At 42.8% G+C, this 11,345-nt stretch overlaps 1 non-coding gene across 1 annotated transcript; it reads left to right on the forward strand.

Moving 5' to 3' along the window:
• The first annotated feature begins 2,528 nt into the window (after positions 1-2,528).
• Positions 2,529-2,635, forward strand: LOC123146528 (small nucleolar RNA R71). Its single transcript, XR_006472782.1, has one exon. It is a non-coding gene; the product is annotated as a small nucleolar RNA R71 (small nucleolar RNA).
• The last annotated feature ends 8,710 nt before the right edge of the window (positions 2,636-11,345 follow it).

Raw genomic sequence — 11,345 nt, forward strand, 5'->3', positions numbered from 1 at the left:
ATTTTGACCCCTCCTCTAGTGTGCCACTTTTTTGATTTGGCCCTTCTCCTTTCCTTCTTTCTTCCCAAGTCGATCCCCTCTATCTTTAGTTTTGGCCCCCGGTTTCTTCTTCCTTCATGCTCAAGTCCCTTTCTTCACTTCTTTCCTGCCCTTCTCTCTTCTCAATGGCCAATTCGTCCGAATCTTGAAGATTATAGTGCCTTTGCGCACTTTTCTGCAAAATAATCAAATGACGAGTAAATGATCTTTTATATGATTTTCATTCAAATATATCATAGTTCACAGCAAGAATGGATCGTCGGATCAAATATATGGTGTGTTTGTGTGCCAAAATTATATATATGAAATGTGCTTATCAAGTTCCCCCACACTTAAATCTTTGCTTGTCCTCAAGCAAAGGCATATGACAAAAGCAAGAACATGAACAGTGAACTGACTAGAGAATGTCAAGTGAAGTAGATCTCTAAACAGTGCATGCTTTGGACTTGGCTAGTGAAAATTAATGGTTAAGAGTGCTACATATCAATAGGACATTAGTAAACTCGACCATTTTAAACTTTTGCAATGATAAACGAAGATTAGCAAGTTCAAATGCTAACTGTGCCAAAAGGTTCCTAAAGAGAGCATGATCCTGAGAACAAAAGGAGCTTGAATTAAATCACTTATTTGCAGAAATATAACATTGTGGTTGCACCACTTATTAAAATTGAAGGAAGTAATGATAATATTTTATTAGTCTCACCAAAGGAACATACCACCGATCCCGAGAACATGGTATACACCTGGCTCGACCAATTATTAGTTTTTTTAGTTTGTCTCCCCAAAGGAACATACCACCGATCCAGAGAACATGGTATACACCTGGTTCGACAATTACATTTTTTAATATAATTAACTCCTATCTGATCCAACCAGATTTCACAAGCCACCGATCCAGGAAACATGACATGCTACTGTTAGGTAGATCAGATAATTATTTATTCATTATTACTTATTTAAAAAAGGAATACAAAAGGAAACAAGAATCATCACTCATCCAGGTCTGGTTCACATACTACCGATCCAGGGAACATAGCATGCTAGTCCATAGTGGTGAGTGATTGCTCTGAATGGGAACACATTAGGCACAAACTCAGCATCTGACACTTAATGATCTAGGTGTATCAAGGTAAGAGCAGAAAATAATTAAGTTTTCTAGTGTACTAGGGATTTGAGCACTCAAAACTAATAGCTTTCACTAATTGCAGCAAACCAAGCAATATGTAGATCACTAGTTTACATGGCATTCAACAATCAGTTCGCATATTCTCATCAAGCACCATATGTCAAATAAAATTCAGTGGGGCAACATTTAAGAAATGGGTTAAGCAAACCAAATAACATTTGATTTCAGCATGTATCAATGGATGATATACTCGGAATGGGTCATGAAACAGCTCACCGGGCACTATGAAGTAGCACTCGCTTGATCACTCTCTAAGTTGCTGCTCTTCTCTTTTTGCTTCTCTATCCTCATGCCTGCTCCAGCTTCACTCTTCTTCGCGTGTGCCCATTGCTTCTCCTCATCACCATGCCGTGAATCCACCAGGATCCCAAGGAATGTCATCTCGAACTCTGTCAACTCACAGTAAATGGTGCACAAGCATCAACCTGAAAGAACACTCAACAACCAAGCCAATACAAGTGACAGAGAGAATGCCCTCTAAGTCATCGACAGAGTACCCTATCATATAAGTATATCTATTGAGCAAATCAGGAACATGTATCAACAACAAGTCACATGGTGCATAGGCAATATCAGCGATATGACATAACTTATCCAGAAAGCTGAGATAATACCTGAGATAGTTAGGAAGAAGCTTCAAGACTACCTCAATTGAAGATACCAAGTGAGGTGTGGTTGTAGAAATTTCCACCGGACTCATGTCAACAAGTGAAATAGTAGAGCTTGGCTCCTTGGCATCTGAATCCACCTCATCATAATTAACCATGAAGCTCTCCATCTCAGGCTCAAGTGTTGAGGAATCAATGCGGCTAACATCATTGAAGCTGAACTTCTCCATATCTGGCTCTAGCAGCACATGATCAATATCAACTAAAGGTGACTCCTCAATATAAAAAACAACTAACTGCAGCTCTGGCTCATCCATGGAAGAATCATCACAATGCAAAACTAAATCTCCAACACTAGTATCCATATGATCTGAAGTGTGTGTGTCAACTAGGATGGTGTCATCATCATCAAAGATAATCCATGAAAGCTCAATCTTGTTACACGGAGAAACTGGTTCTGACTTTTGTGTATGAGATTCTTGCTGAGATGAAGTGATTTGTTGCAAACAAACAACTGAATCAGAGATGGGCTTCTCATTGTACCACTGAAGTTGGTGGAAGGCTATACTCTCAATCAGCAGAAAAGCAACATCAAGTGTCTTGTTTGTAATAGCTCCACCCACTGCCCTATCGACGTAAGCTCGAGTGTCCGAGTCAATCCTCTATAGAATATCTGCAACTCTAACCATCTCTCGAGCCCTTGGTTAGGACATCTCCTGAATAAAGCCTTGTACCTCTCCCAACCATCATACAAGCTCTCGTATTCACGCTGAACGAAATTGAAGATCTCATCTCGAATCGCAGACTGCTTGTGTAGTGGGAAATATCTATCCAAGAAAGCTCGTGATATCTCATTCCAACTATATGACCTTGATGGCAAGGATCGATACCAAGCACGAGCATCATCACGGAGAGAGAATGTGAACAACCTGCACATGATTGCATCTTGAGGAACTCCATGGTACTTGACTGTATCTGAATACTCCATGACTCGGTGTAAGTGCTCATAGGGATCCTCAGTAGGCAGTCCTCCAAACTGTTGTTGTTGACCCAAAGCAATAAGACTAGGTTTCAGCTCGAAGTTCTCTGCCTCAATAGTTGGCCAAATCGGTCCTGTGATATAGCACTGACTTTTGGGCATCCAAAGATCACGAAGCAATGCCATCTTAACCGAGTGTAACTATAGAACAACCTGCAATTAGTTCAGATTTCCTACAAACACTCATAAACAGTAAACACTAGTCAGAAAGTTAGTATCCTAATAAGCCAAAGCAACAAAAAGTAAAAAGGTAAAAGAAGCAGAGAAATAAATTTGAATGGAAATTTAAACAAAAACTATACTAAGCCTAGTCTATGTTGGAAATATGCCCTAGAGGCAATAATAAAATGGTTATTATTGTATTTCCTTGTTCATGATAATTGTCTGTTGTTCATGCTATAATTGTATTAACTGGAAACCGTAATACATGTGTGAATACATAGACCACAACATGTCCCTAGTAAGCCTCTAGTTGACTAGCTCGTTGATCAATAGATGGTTATGGTTTCCTGACCATGGACATTGGATGTCATTGATAACGGGATCACATCATTAGGAGAATGATGTGATGGACAAGACCCAATCCTAAGCATAGCACAAGATCGTGTAGTTCGTTTGCTAGAGCTTTTCTAATGTCAAGTATCATTTCCTTAGACCATGAGATTGTGCAACTCCCGGATACCGTAGGAATGCTTTGGGTGTACCAAACGTCACAACGTAACTGGGTGGCTATAAAGGTGCACTACAGGTATCTCCGAAAGTGTCTGTTGGGTTGGCACGAATCGAGACTGGGATTTGTCACTCCGTATGACGGAGAGGTATCTCTGGGCCCACTCGGTAATGCATCATCATAATGAGCTCAATGTGACCAAGTGTTTGGTCACGGGATCATGCATTACGGTACGAGTAAAGTGACTTGCCGGTAACGAGATTGAACAAGGTATTGGGATACCGACGATCGAATCTCGGGCAAGTAACGTACCGATTGACAAAGGGAATTGTATACGGGATTGATTGAATCCTCGACATCGTGGTTCATCCGATGAGATCATCGTGGAACATGTGGGAGCCAACATGGGTATCCAGATCCCGCTGTTGGTTATTGACCGGAGAGTCGTCTCGGTCATGTCTGCATGTCTCCCGAACCCGTAGGGTCTACACACTTAAGGTTCGGTGACGCTAGAGTTGTAGAGATATTAGTATGCGGTTAACCGAAAGTTGTTCGGAGTCCCGGATGAGATCCCGGACGTCACGAGGAGTTCCGGAATGGTCCGGAGGTAAAGATTTATATATGGGAAGTCCTATTTTGGCCACCGGAAAATGTTCGGGATTTTTCGGTATTGTACCGGGAAGGTTCTAGAAGGTTCCGAAGTGGGGCCCACCTGCATGGGGGGACCCACATGAACGTGGGTAGTGGGGGCAAGGCCCCACACCCCTGGTCAAGGCGCACCAAGATCCCACCTTAGAAGGAATAAGATCATATCCCGAAGGGATAAGATCAAGATCCCTAAAAAAGGGGGATAACAATCGGTGGGGAAGGGAAATGATGGGATTTCTTTCCCCCACCTTTGCCAACGCCCCAATGGACTTGGAGGGCAAGAAACCAGCCCCCTCCACCCCTATATATAGTGGGGAGGCGCATGGGAGCAGCACCCCAAGCCCTGGCGCCTCCCTCCCTCCCGTGACACCTCTTCCTCCCCGCTTGCGCTTGGCGAAGCCCTGCCGGGATCCCGCTACTTCCACCACCACGCCGTCGTGCTGCTGGATCTCCATCAACTTCTCCTCCCCCCTTGCTGGATCAAGAAGGAGGAGACGTCCCCGCTCCGTACGTGTGTTGAACGCGGAGGTGCCGTCCGTTCGGCGCTAGGATCATCGGTGATTTGGATCACGACGAGTACGACTCCATCAACCCCGTTCTCTTGAACGCTTCCGCTCGCGATCTACAAGGGTATGTAGATGCACTCCTCCCCTCTCGTTGCTAGCATCTCCTAGATTGATCTTGGTGACACGTAGGAAAATTTTGAATTTCTGCTACGTTCCCCAACAGTGGCATCATGAGCCAGGTTTATGCGTAGATTCTATGCACGAGTAGAACACAAAGTAGTTGTGGGCGACGATTTGTTCAATTTGCTTACCGTTACTAGTCTTATCTTGATTCGGCGGCATTGTGGGATGAAGCGGCCCGGACCGACCTTACACGTACTCTTACGTGAGACAGGTTCCACCGACTGACATGCACTTGATGCATAAGGTGGCTAGCGGGTGTCTGTCTCTCCCACTTTAGTCGGATCGGATTCGATGAAAAGGGTCCTTATGAAGGGTAAATAGCAATTGGCATATCACCGTTGTGGCTTTTGCGTAGGTAAGAAACGTTCTTGCTAGAAACCCATAGCAGCCACGTAAAACATGCAACAACAATTAGAGGACGTCTAACTTGTTTTTGCAGGGTATGCTATGTGATGTGATATGGCCAAAAGGATGTGATGAATGATATATGTGATGTATGAGATTGATCATGTTCTTGTAATAGGAATCACGACTTGCATGTCGATGAGTATGACAACCGGCAGGAGCCATAGGAGTTGTCTTAATTTATTGTATGACCTGCGTGTCAATGAAAAACGCCATGTAATTACTTTACTTTATTGCTAACCGTTAGCCATAGTAGTAGAAGTAATAGTTGGCGAGACAACTTCATGAAGACACGATGATGGAGATCATGATGATGGAGATCATGGTGTCATGCCGGTGACGAAGGTGATCATGCCGCGCCTCGAAGATGGAGATCAAAAGGCGCAAGATGATATTGGCCATATCATGTCACTTTATGATTTGCATGTGATGTTTGTCATGTTTACATCTTATTTGCTTAGAACGACGGTAGCATAAATAAGATGATCCCTCACTAAAATTTCAAGAGATGTGTTCCCCCTAACTGTGCACCGTTGCGAAGGTTCGTTGTTTCGAAGCACCACGTGATGATCGGGTGTGATAGATTCTAACGTTCGCATACAACGGGTGTTGACGAGCCTAGCATGTACAGACATGGCCTCGGAACACAAGCAAAACACTTAGGTTGACTTGACGAGCCTAGCATGTACAGACATGGCCTCGGAACACAAGAGACCGAAAGGTCGAACATGAGTCGTATAGTAGATACGATCAACATGGAGATGTTCACCGATGATGACTAGTCCGTCTCACGTGATGATCGGACACGGCCTAGTCGATTCGGATCATGTATCACTTAGATGACTAGAGGGATGTCTATCTAAGTGGGAGTTCATTAAATAATCAGATGAACTTAATTATCATGAACATAGTCAAAAGGTCTTTGCAAATAATGTCGTAGCTTACGCTTTAGTTCTACTAAGATATGTTCCTAGAGAAAATTTAGTTGAAAGTTGATAGTAGCAATTATGCGGACTGGGTCCGTAAACTGAGGATTGTCCTCATTGCTGCACAGAAGGCTTATGTCCTTAATGCACCGCTCGGTGTGCTGAACCTCGAGCGTCGTCTGTAGATGTTACGAAACATCTGACATACACGTTTTGATGACTACGTGATAGTTCAGTGTGTGATGCTAACGGTTTAAAATTGTGGCACCAAAGACGGTTTTGAAACGTCGCAGAACATATGAGATGTTCCAAAGACTGAAATTGGGATTTCAGACTAATGCCCACGTCAAGAGGTATGAGACCTCTGACAAGTTTCTTAAGCCTGCAAACTAAGGGAGAAAAGCTCAATCGTTGAGCATGTGCTCAGATTGTCTGAGTACTACAATCACTTGAATCGAGTGGGAGTTAATCTTCCAGATGAGATAGTGATGGTTCTCCATAGTCACTGCCACCAAGCTATTAGAGCTTCGTGATGAACTATAACATATCAGGGATAGACATGATGATCCTTGAGCAACTCGCGATGTTTGACACCGCGAAAGTAGAAATCAAGAAGGAGCATCAATTGTTGATGGTTAGTAAAACCACTAGTTTCTAGAAGGGCAAGGGCAAGAAGGGATACTTCATGAAACGGCAAATCAGTTGCTGCTCTAGTGAAGAAACCCAAGGTTGAACCCAAACCCGAGACTAAGTGCTTCTGAAATGAGGGGAACGGTCACTGAAGCAGAACTACCCTAGATACTTCGTAGATGAGAAGGCTGGCAAGGTCGACAGAAGTATATTGGATATACATTATATTAATGTGTACTTTACTAGTACTCCTAGTAGCACCAGGGTATTAGATACCGGTTCGGTTGCTAAGTGTTAGTAACTCGAAATAAAAGCTGCGGAATAAACGGAGACTAGCTAAAGGTGAGATGACGATATGTGTTGGAAGTGTTTCCAAGGTTGATGTGATCAAGCATCGCATGCTCCCTCTACCATCGAGATTGGGGTTAAACCTGAATAATTATTATTTGGTGTTTGCGTTGAGCATAGACATGATTGGATTATGTTTATCGCAATACGGTTATTCATTAAAGGAGAATAATGGTTACTCTGTCTATTTGAATAATACCTTCAATGGTCTTGCACCTAAAATGAATGGTTTATTGAATCTCGATCGTAGTGATACACATGTTCATGCCAAAAGATATAAGATAGTAATGATAGTACCACATACTTGTGGCACTGCCACTTGAGTCATATTGGTATAAAACGCATGAAGAAGCTCCATGTTGATGGATCTTTGGACTCACTCGTTTTTGAAAAGATTGAGACATGCGAACCATGTCTATTAGTATATATGCATGAAGAAAGTCCATACAGATGGATCATTTGGACTCACTTGATTTTGAATCACTTGAGACATGCAAATCATACCACATGGGCAAGATGACTGAAAGGCCTCGTTTTCAGTAAGATGGAACAAGAGAGCAACTTGTTGGAAGTAATACATTTGATGTGTGCAGTCCAATGAGTGCTGAGGCACGCAGTGGATATCGTTATGTTCTTACTTCACAGATGATTTGAGTAGATGCTGAGAATATTTACTTGATGAAACACAAGTCTGAATTATTGAAAGGTTCAAGTAATTTCAGAGTGAAGTTGAAGATCGTCGTGACAAGAGGATAAAATGTCTGTGATATGATCATAGAGATGAATATCTGAGTTACGAGTTTGGCACACAATTAAGAAATTGTGGAAATTGTTTCACGACTAATACCGCCTGGAACACCATATTGTGATGGTGTGTCCGAACATCATAACTGCACCCTATTGGATATGGTGCATACCATGATGTCTCTTATCGAATTACAACTATCGTTTATGGGTTAGGCATTAGAGACAACCGCATTCACTTTAAATAGGGCACCACGCAATTCCGTTGAGACGACACCGTATGAACTATGGTTTAGAGAAACCTAAGCTGTCGTTTCTTAAAAGTTTGGGGCTGCGACGCTTATGTGAAAAAGTTTCAGGCTGATAAGCTCGAACCCAAAGCGGATAAATGCATCTTCATAGAATACCCAAAACAGTTGGGTATACCTCCTATTTCAGATCTGGAAGCAAAAGTGATTGTTTCTAGAAACGGGTCCTTTCTCGAGGAAAAGTTTCTCTCGAAAGAATTGAGTGGGAGGATGGTGGAGACTTGATGAGGTCATTGAACCGTCACTTCAACTAATGTGTAGCAGGGCACAGGAAGTTGTTCCTGTGGCACCTACACCAATTGAAGTGGAAGCTTATGATAGTGATCATGAAACTTCAGATCAAGTCACTACCAAACCTCATAGGACGACAAGGATGCGTACTACTTCAGAGTGGTACGTAATCCTGTCTTGGAAGTCATGTTGCTAGACAACAATGAACCTACGAGCTATGGAGAAGCGATGGTGGGCCCGGATTCCGACGAATGGCTCGAGGCCATAAAATCCGAGAGGATCCATGTATGAAAACAAAGTATAGACTTTGAAAGAACTACTTGATGGTCGTAAGGCTGTTGGGTACAGATGGATTTTAAAGGGAAGACAGACAATGATGGTAAGTGTCACCATTAAGAAAGCTCGACTTGTCGTTAAGATGTTTTCCGGCAAGTTCAAGGAGTTGACTGCGATGAGACTTTCTCACTCGTAGCGATGCTAAGAGTCTGTTAGAATTATATTAGCAGTTACTGCATTATTTATGAAATCTTGCAGATAGGATGTCAAAACATTGTTTCCTCGACGATTTTCTTGAGGAAAGGTTGTATGTGATACAACCAGAAGGTTTTGTCAATCCTGAAAGATGCTAACAAGTATGCAAAGCTCCAGCAATCCTTCTAAGGATTGGAGTAAGCATCTCGGAGTTGGAATGAACGCTTTGATGAGATGATCAAAGATTTTGGGTTTATACAAAGTTCATGAGAAACTTGTATTTCCAAAGAAGTGAGTGGGAGCACTATAGAATTTTTGATGAGTATATGTTGTTAACATATTGTTGATCAGAAATGATGTAGAATTTCTGGAAAGCATCCAGGGTTATTTGAAAAGTGTTTTTAATGGAAAACCTGGATTAAGCTACTTGAACATTGAGCATCAAGATCTATAAGGATAGATCAAAAACGCTTAATAGTACTTTCAAATGAATACATACCGTGACAAGATTTTGAAGGAGTTCAAAATAGATCAGCAAAGAAGGAGTTCTTGGCTGTGTTACAAGGTGTGAGTATTGAGTAAGACTCAAGACCTGACCACGGCAGAAGAAAGAGAAAGGACGAAGGTCGTCCCCTATGCTTTAGACGTAGGCTCTACAATATGCTATGCTGTGTACCGCACCTGAAGTGTGCCTTGCCATGAGTTAGTCAAGGGGTACAATAGTGATCCAGGAAGGGATCACATGACAGCGGTCGAACTTATCCTTAGTATCTAGTGGACTAAGGAATTTTCTCGATTATGGAGGTGGAAAGGGGTTCGTCGTAAAGGGTTACGTCGATGCAAACTTTGACACTAATCCGGATGACTCTGAGTAGTGAACCGGATTCGTATAGTAGAGCAGTTATTTGGAATAGCTCCAAGTAGCGCGTGGTAGCTACATCTACAAGATGACATAGAGATTTGTAAAGCACACACGGATCTGAATGTTGCAGACCCGTTGACTAAAACCTCTCTCGTAAGCATAACATGATCAAACCCTAGAACTCATTGAGTGTTAATCACATGGTGATGTGAACTAGATTATTGACTCTAGTAAACTCTTGGGTATTAGTCACATGGCGATGTGAACTTTGAGTGTTAATCACATGGTGATGTGAACTAGATTATTGACTCTAGTGCAAGTGGGAGACTGTTGGAAATATGCCCTAGAGGCAATAATAAAATGGTTATTATTGTATTTCCTTGTTCATGATAATTGTCTGTTGTTCATGCTATAATTGTATTAACTGGAAACCGTAATACATGTGTGAATACATAGACCACAACATGTCCCTAGTAAGCCTCTAGTTGACTAGCTCGTTGATCAATAGATGGTTATGGTTTCCTGACCATGGACATTGGATGTCATTGATAACGGGATCACATCATTAGGAGAATGATGTGATGGACAAGACCCAATCCTAAGCATAGCACAAGATCGTGTAGTTCGTTTGCTAGAGCTTTTCTAATGTCAAGTATCATTTCCTTAGACCATGAGATTGTGCAACTCCCGGATACCGTAGGAATGCTTTGGGTGTACCAAACGTCACAACGTAACTGGGTGGCTATAAAGGTGCACTACAGGTATCTCCGAAAGTGTCTGTTGGGTTGGCACGAATCGAGACTGGGATTTGTCACTCCGTATGACGGAGAGGTATCTCTGGGCCCACTCGGTAATGCATCATCATAATGAGCTCAATGTGACTAAGGAGTTAGCCACGGGATCATGCATTACGGTACGAGTAAAGTGACTTGCCGGTAACGAGATTGAACAAGGTATTGGGATACCGACGATCGAATCTCGGGCAAGTAACGTACCGATTGACAAAGGGAATTGTATACGGGATTGATTGAATCCTCGACATCGTGGTTCATCCGATGAGATCATCGTGGAACATGTGGGAGCCAACATGGGTATCCAGATCCCGCTGTTGGTTATTGACCGGAGAGTCGTCTCGGTCATGTCTGCATGTCTCCCGAACCCGTAGGGTCTACACACTTAAGGTTCGGTGACGCTAGAGTTGTAGAGATATTAGTATGCGGTTAACCGAAAGTTGTTCGGAGTCCCGGATGAGATCCCGGACGTCACGAGGAGTTCCGGAATGGTCCGGAGGTAAAGATTTATATATGGGAAGTCCTATTTTGGCCACCGGAAAATGTTCGGGATTTTTCGGTATTGTACCGGGAAGGTTCTAGAAGGTTCCGAAGTGGGGCCCACCTGCATGGGGGGACCCACATGAACGTGGGTAGTGGGGGCAAGGCCCCACACCCCTGGTCAAGGCGCACCAAGATCCCACCTTAGAAGGAATAAGATCATATCCCGAAGGGATAAGATCAAGATCCCTAAAAAAGGGGGATAACAAT

The sequence above is a fragment of the Triticum aestivum genome, chromosome 6D, assembly GCF_018294505.1.
Source record: "Triticum aestivum cultivar Chinese Spring chromosome 6D, IWGSC CS RefSeq v2.1, whole genome shotgun sequence".
NCBI classification, from domain to species: Eukaryota; Viridiplantae; Streptophyta; class Magnoliopsida; order Poales; family Poaceae; genus Triticum; species Triticum aestivum.